This window comes from Acyrthosiphon pisum, chromosome A2, assembly GCF_005508785.2.
Source record: "Acyrthosiphon pisum isolate AL4f chromosome A2, pea_aphid_22Mar2018_4r6ur, whole genome shotgun sequence".
Classification (NCBI taxonomy): Eukaryota; Metazoa; Arthropoda; class Insecta; order Hemiptera; family Aphididae; genus Acyrthosiphon; species Acyrthosiphon pisum.
This window is the reverse complement of record NC_042495.1, coordinates 42,249,677-42,267,267: the sequence shown is the minus strand read 5'-3', so window position 1 is coordinate 42,267,267 and position 17,591 is coordinate 42,249,677. Positions and strand designations below refer to the sequence as shown.

The 17,591-nt window shown below is 27.3% G+C and overlaps 1 protein-coding gene across 1 annotated transcript in view; it reads right to left on the bottom strand.

Annotated features, from left to right (window-relative positions):
• The window catches only part of LOC100575897, a 47,261-nt gene extending 30,238 nt beyond the window's left edge, over positions 1-17,023 (bottom strand). Inside the window, exon 1 of the mRNA XM_003240717.4 lies at positions 16,831-17,023. The gene's annotated coding sequence lies outside the window, so the exon portion shown is untranslated. The remainder of the gene's footprint in view (positions 1-16,830) is intronic.
• Between the last annotated feature and the right edge of the window lie 568 nt (positions 17,024-17,591).

Genomic DNA, 17,591 nt, shown 5'->3' with positions numbered 1-17,591 from the left:
AATATACTTCTATATTTATATACATGACCGGCGGCGGCTTACTTTCATTTTATTATTTTTTCATTCTATGTGCTCCGAGGGGTAATATGTAACAAAAAAAAATGATGAACACGAATAAGACGTGTACATAACATTTATTTGCTACATTAGCTTATTGCACATAGACCCATAATCGTTATCGTTTCACGTCCGACATATTATTATGTATCGTGATTTTTTTTTTGAGAGAATCCTGACTGGCGATATAAGCGTACGATGTAAAATTGTTAAATAACGCATTGTTGGTGTTTCAACACATTGTTTAACTTGTATGCTTTTAGTTATTAGTAATGTGCCTACCTATAAGTTTTTAACGTCCACTAACAAACGGAGTATTTTTTAATGTCACTCTTCTATAAATTGGCTTCCTAAAATTTTAGTTTCCCGTAAATTCAAATTTTATATTCCTGCAAATTTAATCTTTATATTTACGTAAAGATATATTGTTATAATCTATTTGTGTCTGTGCGCCCTTCTCTGCAGTTAAAATATTTTAATTTTCGTACGTTCACAATTTTAACTATTTAAAATTATTGTAAGAACAATGTTTGTTTATTTAGCTGTTTTAAATAATATCTACATCATAAGTAGTGTACTTTTTATGATTGAAATAGATATTTCTCATATTGTTAATGTTATCTATTCTTGAATAGAATTTGTCATTAATGTAATGCCATTACGCGCCAGTATTTTTTACCCATACAATGCTAAAATAATATTTTATGAAATATTCATTTAAAGTTATAAAATCAATATAGAAGTATAATATCATGACGTGTAGTAAATAGATCATTGTTCATTTACCTTCTTTTGAATTATAAATTATAAACTATACAGGAGAAAGTCCAAATACGTAATTGTGTGATATTTCAGCAATCGCAATTCGCGAGATAGTTAAATATTATATTTAAACTACTTTTTTTATACCAACATAAATATTAGAGTATTGAAACGATTAATATTATATTTTGTACATATTGTACATAATAGAATATAGTCATATAGTTTATTTTTTATATATTTTGTTGTCAGGTTATTCAATATCTACTTTACTTACAGTAAATATATATTCTATTTTTTAGGAAAAAATAATATTATTATTATAATATAGTTTATTACTATTTACTAGTTTAAAAAACCAGTCAAATATTATATTTATTATTTTAACTACCCATTAGACGATTATATATTTTTGCAATATTCCACTCTATTAAATAACACAGTGGTATTGTTTTGCATAATATGCAATATGCCAATACGTATAATTTGCTAATAATATATGAGTCTTGTGGACTAATATAACTACTATAATCAAGAATCAACTATGCTAATATAGTAAAATTATGAGTATGATGAACCACTTCAAAGATTATTTTTTATGAATAATATGTGCGATGTATACTTAGTAAAATTGTTGTAAAAATGTTGAAGTATAAAAATATTATGTTTAAGAATAACATTTATGAGATTTTGCTGTTTTAATTTAGAATTTTTAAGCAAAGTATTTAGGATTCCATATTTGGATCCAATTAAATGTAATTTTGTATTTATTTTTGATTGAGAATTCATAATATGATGCAACCATTATTATAATTTACAATACGAATAATTGTAATAAATTACATAAACTTTGTAGTTAATTAAATTGTTGGTAACGATAGACCGTAGCACGTGTTCACCAGTTTGTTTATTATTTATTTACCTAATTTATGTATATAAACATTTAACTAAAATATTATTCCGTATTTAGTTTATAAGTCTGTTGAAATTATGTATCCTTAGAACATTTACTTCATTTAAATACATCACCTATTTAAAACGCATTCGTATTGTATTATATTTAATCTTAACAAGGACATTGAGTGATATACATAAATATTATATTACACATCCAACGATTTTTGTCATTTAAATTGTTAATAATAATGATAACTGTTGATAATATAACATTGGGCTTGCACAGTCTCTCCTCCCCTACAACATTTATAGCTATCCAATTTCGGCTGCCAATCCCACGAGCGTTCTTGAATAAATGTCACATTGTGTTCTACGAGGATAGCATATTAAAATACACCAAACGTCCATATGATATATATGATTATTGCGAAAGTTATGTATAAATACATATATAATGTAAATATATTACGGTCTAATCCGTTTCTGCCTTCGTATTAATTCATGTATGTATCTATGTACCCATGTATTATGTTTGAATGAACTGTAATTTGCAATAATTCGATGGTTGTACCTTTATGGCTGTACATGTATATATTATATTGTATAAACTATAAACTATAAATGTATAAATATAACGATGATAGTATGTTCGCAGGATACAATGTAACTTTATTAAGATGAAAATATGCTCAGAACTGGTTGAATGTGTGAAATTATTTTCATTTTCTCGTGGAACTATTAATTCATGGAGATCATTGTGATTTTGAGAGAAAGCTATATTGTTGTACCGATAGAACATAAGGTTTATACGTTTAAACAAATAATAGAAATAGTAATAAGTTAAACAAATTCCGAGAACTTTAACGGCTCAAAAATTATTTATTTTTTTAGGAATTATTTGTACTTTTGATTTATTTTATACTTATCTTGTATATACCTATAATCACATATCTAATTATTTATTTATATTATATTTTATTGTATTTTATAAAAAATAAACGGTCTTACTCTTGGGTTTCAAAAAACTATAATTTCATATTATTCAAGGATAGTTGAGAGTATCTTGAGAGTCAACGGTTAACTCAAAAATCGATTTTGGGATCTAAATCAATATATTTTTTTTTGTGTTTTTACAATCATTATTTTGTTAAATAGTCCATAAGCGTACCTTAACAAGACTGTCACAACTTAAAATTAATAAATTTTGAGTTATGACTACTTTCGAGTTAGTGAAGAAATAGCTCTATAAAATGCATCAACACCACATTTGATATCATTTTTCATTTAACCACTAAAAATATGTGTCATTATTGAATTATTTAATTATTAGATAATTTTCAAATTTAGAGAACAATATTTACTTTATGGCAGCATACTTATTTTAATTTATCCAATTAATCACTGAAGTCAAAATTCAAGATTGTCTTATTTCGATTTGTGGCGTTCTTGAACTAAAGAAAAACTAACTATGGTGTGATATGCTGAGTACAAAATAGCAATATTTAGAGCTGTATATTGCATTTTATAATTTGTGATATTGCAGTCACAATATGAAATTCATTACTGCCATATTTTAGTACTTAAATGGCTACCTAAAAAATCAATTTCTGTATGAAATACAGCCTCATCTTAAAATATGGCAATCTTGCATTTACTTAAACGATTTTAAAAGGCCACAAGTTTTGGGTTTAAGAAAGTATTTCATAATATTTTAAAAAGTCATATTGTAAAGATGTAATAAATGTTGCAAGTATTTAAGTTTTTAGTTTCAAACGCATAGGTAAAGATTGAAGAACTAAAGAACTCTTTAGAATATCTTAACTCAAACTTCAAATCACTTTTTCTCAAAAATATACATTTCGAATAGTGGCAGTCTTGTTCTAGAAGTATGGTATATGGAACATAAAAAGTTAGTTAAATATTGTGCAAGTTATTCATATTAGTTATTTTGACCGAATAAGAGATACAATTCCTGATGTAAATATGTAATACATCGCCTGAATGTTACATCCTACATATTTTATACGCAATTATTTTCATTGGGTTACAATATTGTCAATATTGTCACAATAGAGTTCAATAATGAAAAAGATGAATATTTCAAACAAAAAACGTTAAAATAATAATATGAATGTAGGTAAGTAGGTACATACAACAAAATAAAATAATAGATTCACAAAAATAAGAAACTTATGGTTAATGTAGGTAAACTTATGTATAATATATAATCGACTATTATGCGAGTATAATAATAAGTATACCCAGGTAATACATAATGCCAGTAGTTATTATAAAATATATTACTCTTGTGCAAAAAAGGTTTCATGAGATGAAATATTAAAAAAAAATCATCTCAAGTAATTGTGTGTTAAGCAGTAGTGAATACCTATAAAATATGTCCGGGACAAAATATACTTGCTTTTATATTTTAGAATACCTATACATTTTTTCAATTTAAATTTTTAATAAAAACATTAAAAACAAACTCTTTTCTGTATTTGATTTAATGTTTATTGTCACTATAACACCTAATAAAAACAAACTTTTTAATTAATATCTATAAATATATCTCGAATTGTTACTATTATATTATTTTATACACTAAATTAATATCAGATATGGCGTTATACAATTTGATTCACCTAGTATTCTCATCCCCATATTTTCTTTAATAATGAATTTATTCGAATTATGATTTTTGGAATTTTGAAATATACCCATAGACCATTTTTTAAAATTTTTGAATTTATTTTTACTACTTAAAAAATAACCCGTGGCGATAAAAACTTCTGTTTTTTAAATATTTTTTTGAAAATGTTGATGTACCAAATTCAAAATTCAAACGAGTAGTTTCTTAGTTATTAAAATGTTTTTATTATAGGATAATAGTCCTTAAAAATGTTTCACATAAATAAAAAATAGACGTACAACTGGATCTAGTATTTATTATACTTGGACGTTGGACCGTTTTTACAAATTATTAACATTGATGGATTAATATTAATGATAACAATTTTTAAATTACCATAGCCTCCATCATATAAACCCATTACAATGGATATTTTATGCTTAGAACACATAAAGTTGAATAACTCAAAATCTACGCGTAAAAATTTTGATTATGATTCGTCAAAAATTTCAGAAAAATTATCTACTGTATTATTTACTGTTTAAAAAAGGTATTCTCATTTGAAAAACAAAAGATTATATCTCCACAGAATATTCCTTAAGTTATACAAAAAATCTCAAGAATTTTAAAATATAGTTTTAATGTATATTTAAAAATTCCAAAAATCAGATTTTTAATAACTGGATTATTGAAGGAAATGGGAGTGAGCATGGTTGGTGAATCACCCTGTATAGTACACAAAATTTGTACTTTTTCATTTTATGTTATTTATTTTATGTTCTCTATAATATTATTTAATATTACAATTTATATAATATATTTATTTTCCTTCTGCAAATTAATATTAATAATGCATATAATGTGTAAAATTGGTACTATATGTCTATATGTCACATCCAATGAGCATGAAGCGGAATTCCGCGGCGGATAATGACAAAAAAAATCAGATTTGAAATAATACGCTATAATTTGTTAACACATTTTAAATATAATAAATGAAAACAATGGAGATGATTGTCACTGTAAAATGTATTTTATTAGGTTGTGTATAATAATATTGTACGATTTAATTTAAAGTAAGTATCGTATTATAGTGAATAGCAATCATTGTTAAATTCATTGAATGATAACGTTTAATTTTATAGTTTTATCTATACTCATAAGTCATAACTATTATAGTATATATATTTATATATATACGAAGAAACAAAAACTAACTTACATTTAACAAAGTCAGTGATATCTGTCAAGGGATTAGAAAGTGAAAACTTTGTTGGTAAATAATTCGTGGTGGTATATGTAAAACTTTGAATAGTGATACATGAAAATATCTAGTTTTATAGAACATATTATATAATTTATGAACAGGTAATAAATACATTTCCATCTGGGGATAAGACTCGCGTGCAACGAGGAAATTACAAAATAAAAAAATTGTCAAAAGAATTTTCATTTTATAGTCTGTATTATATTATTTGCATAAGTATATATCAAATTGCAGAATGTGTATCTAATGTTTGTGAGGTAGCGTATAATTTATATAGGTACCTCTCTTGCATTTTACCAAGTTACTCGGTGCCATCTCGTTGGCCTTATTAATTATAATTTTAATTGCTTATTTTCGTTTGGGTGTATAATTATTTATTTGTACAGTATAAATAAAAGAATAAACAACGTCGGTTAAACAATGAATACTAATGGACTCCAATTATAAAACAATATCAGATTTTTAAAATACTTATGGCTCAAAAAACATTCGCATCAAAATAATAAACAATTAAAACGAGAAAAAAATACTACATTCATTATCTAAAACCTTGGCTCTGTAATTGTTAAGGAGCAGTTGTACTCTAGGCCATGTGGGCATACCGGGATAATATTATTGGATAAGGTATCTTTTAACAATGGTTCACAAGGAAAACAAAATTTGATTTTTAGAAAAAGGACCCTTCAACCCTTGTACTAAAATCTAAAAAGTGGTTTTTACGTTACTCGATAGTAGTTTTTCTATGATAGGCATTACAATCATTCCACGTCAAAGCACGTCATATAATTTTAATTCCATGGCCATGATTACAAATCATATAATATATCTTACAAAATGTAATAAAACGATTCCCCCTAAATGCTGTAAGTATCTATAATCATAATATGAACTGGCTGTGACTGCAGATTTTGTGACTGGCATTCGACCGACGACCACACAATGATTTGTGATAATATTGACATACAAGCACACGATATTTAGCCAACTGCAAACCGTTATTCTCGCACGTTCAGTGTTATGTGTGTTGAATTATCTAGTGGATAGAAATAATATGGTCGACCGTCTCGGAATCATCGTCTGCGCGTATTTTGATGTAAGATATCGTAATGGTAATAGATATTGCAAAACCGTATTCCAATTATTCTACTCACGTGTGTATAGAATACGTATATTCAGACAACATTGTGGTACGTCTATCTTTTTTTTTTGCACATTGTATTGAAGACCAGTTTATAATAATATTATTTTTTGTATAATGCAAGTATAGGGACATAAGTGCATTCCAATTAGGTTATTATATTGGTTTTGTCACCCGTTTTTTAAGTACACTTTATTGTATATTATTTTTTTTATACAACCTTTTCCATCACTTAACAGCAAAATGTTCCTATTTTATTACTTTTATTACTTACAAGTTACAATACGTGTGTAAATAAACTGTACAAGACAGAATTAAATTGCATTTCAAATGTATGATGTAAACTAACTATTTGGTGTACAATGAAGTGTAGAGCATTATATTGTATAATATCCTACTAGGTAGGCAGATATATAGAAATCTGAAATATAGTAAAAGAGAAATATAAGTAAAAACGGTAATGGATTATAATAGGCAGTTCTAATAAATTATATCACGATGTCGTATTGTTGTGATGTGAGAACTGAAGACTATTTAGTTGTTATATTGGTACAGATACAATTATAATAACTAATAATTATATATAGAACCTAATACCTATAACCTTGTTCAGGGGATATTAATTTTTAAATTATATAAATAAATTAAAATAAATCCAAATAATTTTCCATGCTGTAAAATTATAAAATAAAATGTCTCTATCGTGCATAATTTGTTTATAAAATAAAATAAAGCGTACCTAACTTACAGAATAGATAATAGTACGATCTACAAATGTAAGGATAAAGATTTGTTGAATTAATACCAAAAAACAATTGTAATAATTATATACGCATATTATATGATACGGACATACGGTCTTTATTTTTTAATACCCCGTGACCTGTATTATAAAGTGGTTCAATGGTTTCAGAATATTTATGTACAACTATACGACCTCTGTACCTCAAATACTTAAAACCATGAGGATTTTTCGACACACTGGATGCTAATACTGTTATGCACCAGAACAATGAAGCTCATTGGAGATTATTACGTAGGTTAATATGGGTTCGGTTTCAGACAGCATTCAAATATCAAGGAAACAGCTCATAGTTGAGAATCTATTCAATATGAGGAATTATATTATGATGGTTCAGTCCGTATTATAGTGAACAATAGTGGCGGACACCGACAGACATCATCTATAGCTTTTGAAAAGTTGAATTCCGAAATCAACAAAATTAATATTTAGATACATTCATTATTTTTTTGTATGATTAGATTTATAACCTTGTAAAAAATTGAAATAAACTTGTTATTATAATGTTTATAATATATAGGTACATACATGTCTTATAAAAGTGCAATGATGAAATAATTAATTAATTTATAATACTATACAGAGGGAATATCTATTAACAGAAAACAGTTATTATCTCGAAAAGTATTAATGTTACGAAAAGTACCTATAGTTAATTGATTTATATTTTATTTATGTATAATAAGTATACCTATAGGTACTATATGTCGAATCCATACGTTTAACGTATAATCGATTTTAAGAGAAACACAAATCCAGTTTGTAAAAAACAATCAGACCGTAGATACGTTATAACAGAGTTTTGAAGAGAAAAATGGACATAGTTTTTATTCTTAACATTAAATAAATATAGCTAAATAATTAATCATTATTCCATATAAAAATACTTTAAAATGAACTGAATAAGTACCTATACTAATTTTATCAGTATAAAGTCTTATTACTTTCCTAAATTTCTAAAAATATTATAAAATGTGTAATGTGTAGGTTATAATTTATATTGTCAAACTGTTTTTGCTGCTATAACGTATGTTTCTAATTATTATTCGTATAATTCAGATACAATACTTTTTAGAAATTATTTGTGATACTGATTATTTTATTTCGTCTTGTTTGGTATTTCTCATGTCTTAAATGTTATAAAAATAATTTCCGAAAAAATTCTAAGTGATTATCACAACTTACATCTACCCATTTTATTTTTCAGACAATGTTATACTGATACTGGTTTGAGGAAATCGTTTTTCGAATGCTATAATCATAACTTAATATAGGTATAAGTAATATGATAAAAATTCCAGTCATATTTTATGACTTAATCGGGTTTTTAGTAATTCAGTGATAATACTATAAACAGCATGCACAGAATGTTAACATTTTATTTTACTAACTAGTTCATATTTTCTTAATACTTAAAATAAATCAAAAAAAGTTAATTTTACAAGTTTATCATAATTCATAACACTTTACTTACTTAACTACCTTTCAATCTAAAAATCAAGTTAGTGAGTTCAAAAATCATGGGATAACCCAGAAAGTTATAAAATACACAAAATGTAAATTATATAATATAAAATAATAATGTTTAAAAAAAATTTGATTTATTTTGAGAATATAGTGAGGGAATCCACTCTAAATATTCTGTGAATCTGAGGTTTACAAGGTGGTGGTCGTAAGTTATACGAATACGAAACATATTAATGAACTTGTTTTCCTGTTATACAATAATATGCAATATTTTATCACAATTTATTATTGAAATATAATCAAATTAAATAGTATTTTATGGGAGTAGTAAGTAATTGTTGGACGACTGCATCCAAATTTGGTAAGTAAAAAAAACGACAATACCATTTTGTCACAACCTAGTTGCAAACTTATCAAATAGAAACCAGTTTTGTTCTTGTTTTCTTATACCTAGTAACTAGTTATAGACTATATTAAATGGTCAAATTATATCTGTTGCGGTTGGCGCAGGTAGCGGCCTTACCCTTTATTTAGATTTTAGAAATTTATTGAAGTTTTAATAATGTTCAAAAAGGCCATCTCAAGTTTGAAAAATAAGCTGTAGAAAGCTATGGGAAAGAAGGTTTTGTTAAAGACACTTCATCTAAATAAGTTTAGTGGTAGGTACGACAATACACGGTTCGAGTCATTGAAATACTTTATTAGCAAACAACATTTTACCATTATAGTTCAAAATTTAAGTATTTACATTAACTTCTTATATTAGGTGCACTTACTATGTGTATTAACCATTTTATAATCATATAATTTTATAATTATAAGTATTATTATATTTATTGCATTATATTTTATGATAATTTAAACATTGTTAATAACTTTTGAAAAACAATTAATGTAGATACCTATTTATAATATTATCAAAAAAATATATATTATAGCATAATTTGGTTGTGTTTTTTGAATCGTCCGCACGAAATTCAACTTACTGAAATATTAAAATACCTAACTTTATAAGAACGCGCAATTTAATTTGCTCTTAATTTGAATACCAATTATACAGAAAAATGTTTAACATCAAAATAAAAAAAAAGTTACACGTTATTTGGCATGGATAAATACAAATTAATACTAAACATTAAGAATTTAATTCACAGACGAAGTATAATATTGATTTAGTTCATTGGCAGTTACAAATAAATAAATATTGACTTATAGAATTCTTAACAATGAAATTCACGCTTATATAGATATGAAGTACCTATAATGTCTTGTTCAATATTTACTGTATTATAATAATTACTAAAATATATGTTACACCTAAATATTTCATAATTGTTTGAGTTGATACATTAAAATTTGTCAATTACTGAAACTAGCACGCAATTATACCATTAGGTATATGAATGGAATTTAATTACAATTATTGTTTTTGCAATAAACTGATTAAATTATTGACATAAGTTTAATATGTTTTAACTATAATCAGTATTTTAATATAGTACCTAATGTAATATATATTTAAACATGTTTCCATATTTTTCAATGGGAGAAAGTAGGTATGTATAGTATTATATATTGTCTGCATTACCTACACACACACACACACACACACACATACATACAAAACCGTACCTAAATGTTAAAACCGTCAGGTTTTGTTTGTTATTTATTTACAAAAATAATTGTTCACATTGCTCTTCATTAAATTATGAACACAGCAAAACTTTTAGATTTTAGATGTTAAACCTACTTGTGATAATTACTTTTAGTGATTAAGTTTAGCTTAATCGCAACAAGAAATATAATAAATTAAATTGTTTAACATACCTAAATCGGTATACACATAATAATAATATGTAAATACCTAAGTAAGTAGATGATATTATTCAAACTATTCTCTGTATAGTAAAAAAATATAAAACAAATACAAGTTTTTCGTTTATTATAACGTTTTTAAAATTATTTTATGAACATAAATTGTCTTACGTATTATATATAGATACATCAGAAAAGTCAAATTGTTTGCAGCATAATATAAGTATATGTTCATTGCATTCGTATACCTATGCCTATCTTGTTAATTTAGTATGTAGTTTGAAAGCAAAGAAGTGCTTACGTAATAATCAGGTTTGAAAATAAACTTCCGACAACAAGTTAACTAACGCCCCCGCTTGGCAGACTCTATGCACACTCTACGGACTTGTCCTCTATCCGTGTGCCAACATTAAGATGAGCTCACTATTCTCAATTTTGTACGCATATTTCTCATGGAAAACACACGGTTAATTGTTTCTTGTATAAGACTATACGGCCATGTGTTCTGCTCAAGATGTTTATCCTAGTTTCAAAGACAAACGCACGGGTAATGATTATTAAATAACAACTTGTTTGGGACGTAAAACGGTCAACGAGTCACGATAGACAAGTCGGGTTCATTACAATATAATTCGTGAATCGCACAAAATATAGACTTAATATTATGGACGGATTGGAATGGGTTTTATCGTGACTTATCTAAATGGCACGATGATTATTTTTTTCGAGTATTATGCACCTTTTGAACAATGGTGTGTATTGTCTTCAAATGCTTTTGAAGCGGATCATCGTATAAAATACAAAACAATACGACAAAACGAACTGATCGTTTTTTAGTGAAATGCAAATAAATGACAATAGTTGAAGGGTGTAAAGTGCGATTAACATTGACACTTGACCCGTTATCGATTGTCACTAATATGAGGATAACGTTAAAACAGTCGGATTCCTATATAATATATCACAAATCATAACAATGTGAACAAATTAGGTACATGTTAAGACGATATAAATAAATACTTATATAAGGGATCTAAAATCCTGAAATGAGGTTTTTTTATTGATGACATATAAAATATAACAAGCCAACCTTTCGCCGGCTCAAACGTTCCCAAATTATGTTCTTATAATATGAGAACATAATTTATATTTGAAAAATGTATATTTTTTTTATTATATTATAATAAAAAAAATATACATTTATATATATAATTTATCAACAAAAAAATACACCTGTAATGCATAGTTATTCGTCATTTATATTAGAGTGTAACACTATTATTATTGTTTTAATACTATTTCATTATTATTATATCATTATATAATTTGTTATCTTTTATTCCTAATGTTAAAAAATGTATTTATCTTCTGTATACTAGTAGTAGTTAATACTAGGTTTACATACCTTAGTCAGGAAAAATTGATAACATAAAAAAAAAAAAGTTAAGAACATTAGACTACCTATTATTTATGAATTATACTCGCAGTTTAATCAGCAGATGAAATTATATGAAAGTGTATATTGTATAATAATTAATATTATATACATACGTAGATATTATTTAATATGATTATATCTACATATTATTGTATTATATTATGCATATTATATAAATATGTAAATTGATACTGATTGATGAGATTCCTTGTAGATAATTATTATTGGCAATTATTAAACTAATTGCGCATGTAATTTTCTCTGTAACTGTTTAATGTATTCGATTATGATTTATACAAATATGAATTTTGGTTGATAATTCTTACAAATATTGAATTGAAATAAGATTTCTTTAAGACGTTCCAACTAAATGACGGCCAAAGTCTTTTTTATTTAATATTAAAAAGATACGGGTCCATACAAAAAAATCTTCAGGAACCCTAACTGCAGCGTTTGTAGTCCGTCTTCCTTGGCCATTAGCCAGACTACCGCTGATTTATTATAAATGTATAAAGTCGACCTGATAAATACAGTGGTTTTTGAAATTATAATATTATAATTTAAGATTCTAAGAAAAACAAGGAGAGAGAATAATGTTTGGCGTCTTTTATGCGATTTTAAAATTGTATTGTGTTTATATTTTGATAAAGATTATTATTATTATTTTTTAAGAATATTATTATTACGTATTAATTACTTGGGCGTCAAATAAATTACACTAATACTGTGGCTGTCAGCACAAGGTTCTCGAGACCTTTGCACTGTACTCAAGGTATTGATGTTAAACTAAATTACTTACGTTTACTAAGCTTGCAGTGACGAGCGTCAAGGGAAAACGAGGGAATATGGATGATTCGGGCCACTGATAAGACATAATATTATTATGGTCATTCAGTACATCAACGTAGACCGAGGTCAAGGGATTTTTACTTAACAAGAATCAGTGATGTCCATTGCCATAAAAAGTATTCACACACAATTATAAAATAATAATCTTACATGGAGGTCTAAACGAATTCATAAATCGCATGTATCGATCTTAATAAATATATTGTACCTATATAGCTTGTATAACAATTTTTTTTTATTACAGATTACTGTATCGGGAAATATGTTTCAAACATTTAGGTTCAAATATACCTATCTACATATAGTTATGGAAGTGAACTAAATCCGTATACATACTTCATATTTCATTATTGCGTATAGTGTACTGCAGTATAAATATATTCGTGTTATTTAATTAATTAGGTATATATTTCAATGAAGCACTTTGTAAACTGAATGTATAATATGAATAAATAGATTACAATCCAAAGAATATTTACTTATTATGTACCGATTGAGAAACAACATTTCAGATAGTAAACATGCTCTTTAAAATTTGTGCATAAAATTGTTGAGATAGGTACCTAATCTTATATAATTTATAAGCGATTTGATGAAAGTCGTTCACCGTTATTTGTTATAAATACACTGTTGTATATTATATTATACAAGGATAATATATAAAATCGTAAATACATTTTCAATTGTAAATATATTACTTATTCATTATTTTGACCACATAAATGATTAACCAAAAATTGTAAAACCTTCTACAACAACTATATAAAAGAGTAAAATATATAATAAATTATATAATGCTAAACATTATTTAAATTATACACGCTCAAAACGTATACGTAGCATATACATTTTATTATAATATGTTATATTATAAGATTAATAAATGTACGTATTATAAGCAGATTTTTCTTCGAAATTTCGAAATTCCGAAATCTTAATCTGGAATTTCGTACATTATTTTGTATGTTCAAACATATTTTGAGGTTTAAAGTCCTAGTGTAGTAGTTGGCGTATTAAAGTAAACATACGTTAAATTGACTGTTAGTACACATAGAAGATGCTGGATTGCGGCATCTCATATAAAGCATGATATATATATATATATATATATGTATATATACATTAAACAAGAAAATATGTAATATAATAATAGTTTTAAGTTTAAATAACATTTGAATAAGCTAATTGGACTCAAATATTATAGCGAATGACAAGATATTTGAAATAAAACTATATCATTATACCTTTTCTGAACAGGTGGCATACTTATTGTTCCGTAATTGTGTTAAATATAAGTATGTATAGCCGTAGGATAGTATACGTATATTTATTTATTTGTTATAAAAAAAAATGTTATTCCATGTCAATCACATCGTAAACTAAAACCTAACAATACAATTGTTCGTGTAATAATATGTAATAATATGATATACCAACTTAAAAATTAACTAAAATACATATTATTATAGATTTATATATAAAATAAAATGTGATTAATGTTCAATGAAATCACTCGATAAAGGCTACTTTAAATTTTAGTACTTACGACGTACCTATATCAATAAAATTCATAATATATTTGACCACTCCATCACATTTACGAAAAAAAGCAACAGAGAGATTTATATTATTTATATTAATACAAAAGCACAACATTTTTCAGTTTTTATAACGCAATTTCACATACGGGATCAACACTATTAGTTTTTCTATACAATTATTCAAACATGAAAAGAAAAGAAATGTATAGGTACACTACCTCGGGCTTATAATCTACTTATATGTGATTTATACAGTCCTAAGTGCATATAATATTATTCTATGGTTAAATAAACTACTTATGTTATTAAAAATGATTATATAATAACGATTAGAATACAAACAATATGTCATAATATTATAATTTACGAAACGGAGACTCTTACTATAAGTAGGCACTATTGATCAAAAGTCAAAACACAATAATAATATATAAGTAACGGTCATACAAACGTCCAAACTAAACAATAGCACAATGTTCAATACACTCTATGTGTCTTGTTATAAAGGAGAACTAAATATTTAAGACTAAAATAGTAAATAGTTATATATAGGGTTTGTGATATATAGTGCAGCTCTAATAAGTTATAAGTAGCCAGTGAGGACTGTATAGGTGTTTGTATTTTGCTTATCAAATTTAGAGAACACAAAGTTAAACATCTTCAACATGATTTTGTACTTTAATAACTCGATAGGCGTGGACAATTTGAACTTATCTGTATATGCTTTTTAATAAATTAATTTTGAAATAACTGCAGCGTATCACGTAACGAAACATAACCCATCTTGTAGACTGTACTACTGTAGTAGTAGTGTAGTACACATCATATTACCTAAATGTTTATTGTTATTCCTTATTACTTGCAAACACTCATACGGCGCTCGCTGTAATATTTGTAATATGATAAATAATAATTCATCGTTTCTTATTACAGTGTCTTACTTGGATAATCTTAAATATTAATATTAGTTTAGTAAATGGAAAAATAATACCGCGAGCGGATCTAGGGGGATTTTTTGAAATGTTTTTCAAAAACCTTCTAACACGGCTGTCGAATAGTTTCCCTTATGCATAATGTATAGATATAAATTATTGTGAAAAATCAAAAAGACTCTTTAATTAACAGTCGATAGACCCCAATCTACAATATGTTATATTATTATGGGATCATGTGCATCTTTTGGAACACACTTTCCATCCAAAATAGCAAAGAGAGGAAATATGTTAATAAATAAATGATAGAAGTTAATATTTGGGTAAAAGTCAGTGGGTGATTTTCATCAGTAGTAGTTCAGTAGACAGTAGCATATATGTAACAGAGTAATATTTATAATGTTATAACAATGCACGCGTACATAATTGATATGCTGAAGTATCGAGAAAAATATGCAGAGCACATGACGTGTAAAATATATAATGTAAAAATCTATTTATACAATATTTTAGATATATTTTATTGGTCAAAAATCATAGAGAAGTATGATATTATTAAAAATACAGGAGATGCCAAAATATGACCTATAATAAGAATTGAGCTTTCCTTAAAAGATTCAAAAAAGATAGATATTAACTCGCTATCAAAGGCAATTAATCGCAGGGTAAAATATAACATATGTCTCATAAAATATTTAGTGTCGTAAACTGAAAATATAATCGTATATGGGAACAAATGCGGGTATACTATCCAAGACAATAGGTAGTAATATATCATAATGTAATAAGTTCTATTATCGAATTCACGGTTTTAGATCTAGAATCCAGAGTGCTAAGCACACATATAGCACCTCTGAGATTTGAGCTTACCGGTTGGCGATTATAGGTAAAGGTACGTATACTATGTTTAAATATAAACAGTCTGTTCGCGATAACTCGATGTCGTAGAGGGATAATGTTGAGATACAGTTGAGATATTATGTTATGTATTAATTCGACTGTGCACATAATAACAATATATAGGTACACTTATCTAAAATCTAATAAATACCCATACAATATTGTAAAACCCTTCTCAATGACCCCTGCAGTTGTTTCGTTCCAATAATAATAATAATAATAATAATAATATTACATTATGACCCGACCACCAAACATAATATTATAATACACGTATATAGCGAAGAACCAAAAACCGCGTTAAAAATTCCGAAATGGTTCGGCGGCCACACTTACCGCGAGTATCAAGTCAAGTCTTGTATACAGTGTGGGCGGTCGTGGGTGTGTGTGTGTGTGTGTGTGTGTTTGCGTGTTTGTGTGTGCGCGCGCCTGGGCAAAACGACGACGATGTGCTTTTTTAAGTAGCGTGGATCGTATTCGCGACCGACGAGGAGCTATTGTCCAGACGTGATATTGTAACGGACTGCGGCGAATCGGACTGAGCGGTTTAGCGTGTGACACGCGCCCGGCACAGCGCACGCACGCTATGCGGTCGAGAGGCGGTGGCGGCAGTGTGTGTTGCGATTCGTCCGGCGGCGGTGGACGCCGTCTGTCCGTCCGTCTCTGTCCGTCTGCACAATAACATAATAATATTGTAACGTCGTTACGTACTTACGTATGATGGTCGTGTGCAGACGGCGGTGGTACCTTCCTAATAGGTATTTCAGACTTGGGAGTATTTGATAGGTTAATATTAATTCGCCGTATAGTGCACAGGAAATCCGTTGACGTTAGCCATTCGGTTGGTATAATAATAAAATGATATAATTTTATACGGGGACTGAAAGTAAATTCCGGTCGAGCACCTCGCACCGTCGAAAAAATTAACAGCAGTGTGTATCGAACCGCGTGACGAATTTTTCGGCGACCCTCGTGATGAACGGGTCGATGCGAGGGTTGGGGCAACCAACTGCTCGATTCCTCGATTAATAATGGGCCGCCGGCATATTTTACTACCTGTATGCAAATAATATTATGTCGGATACGACCCCTCCCCA